A 1004-nucleotide genomic window follows, 5' to 3' on the forward strand; every position below is an offset into this window, starting at 1 on the left:
TATATATATATATATATATATATATGTATATGTAATACAATGTAATGTGTGTATATATATGTATATATTATACACATATATATACACATTACCTTATATTGCATATATATGTACACACACACACACATATATATATACGTATGTATACACATATATATATCAATATATACATACGTTACTTTATATTACATATACATAACAATATATATATGCATATATTCTTTTATATGTTTCAGCCCTAAGGTTGTGACCATGCTGGGGCACGTGCGCGCACGCACACACACACACACACACACATACATACACACACAGAACTTTCAGAATAAGAGAACAGGAAATAATGATATTCTGAAAGACACATGTCCTCAACCGCTTAGACTACTGCTCCCAACTATGGTCACCACTCAATATAAAATTAACAGCAAAGTTTTAAGCAATCTAGCGAAGCTACACAAAGAAAATCATCTCAGGGCAACATGTCAACTACTGAGAAAGGCTAAAAAAGTTAAGACTCTACTCCCTAGAATAAAAGTTGGAAAGATATGCAGTGATATATATCTGGCAAATCGAGGAAGGACTTGCATTAAACTTTGGCATTGAAAGTTACACAAACAGCAGAACAGGATACTACTGCATAGTGCCAAAGATCCCAACATCACCATCAAGATATAGGACCAGATACTGTTACAGTTTGGGTTTCGAGGGCCCACAGCTCTTCAGTATCCTTCCAAAAAGCCTGAGAGGCCGGCATGGTGTGGCTGTAGGTGTCTTGAAAACAAAATTGGATCTCCTCCTGTCAAGGATTCCAGATAAGCCTACCTCACAGCAGGAAACACAGATGGGGATCACAGTATTAAACTCCCTCATTCACTAAAAACCACATTTCTGAGAAAGTTTCGAATAGTGAAGATGTGGCAAAGCCAACAGTGATGCCTCAGCATAATAGCAGCAGTTACCAAGCTGAAACTAGTTAAAAGTTTATATATATATATATATATATATAT

Source organism: Octopus bimaculoides, chromosome 4, assembly GCF_001194135.2.
Source record: "Octopus bimaculoides isolate UCB-OBI-ISO-001 chromosome 4, ASM119413v2, whole genome shotgun sequence".
Lineage (NCBI taxonomy): Eukaryota > Metazoa > Mollusca > Cephalopoda > Octopoda > Octopodidae > Octopus > Octopus bimaculoides.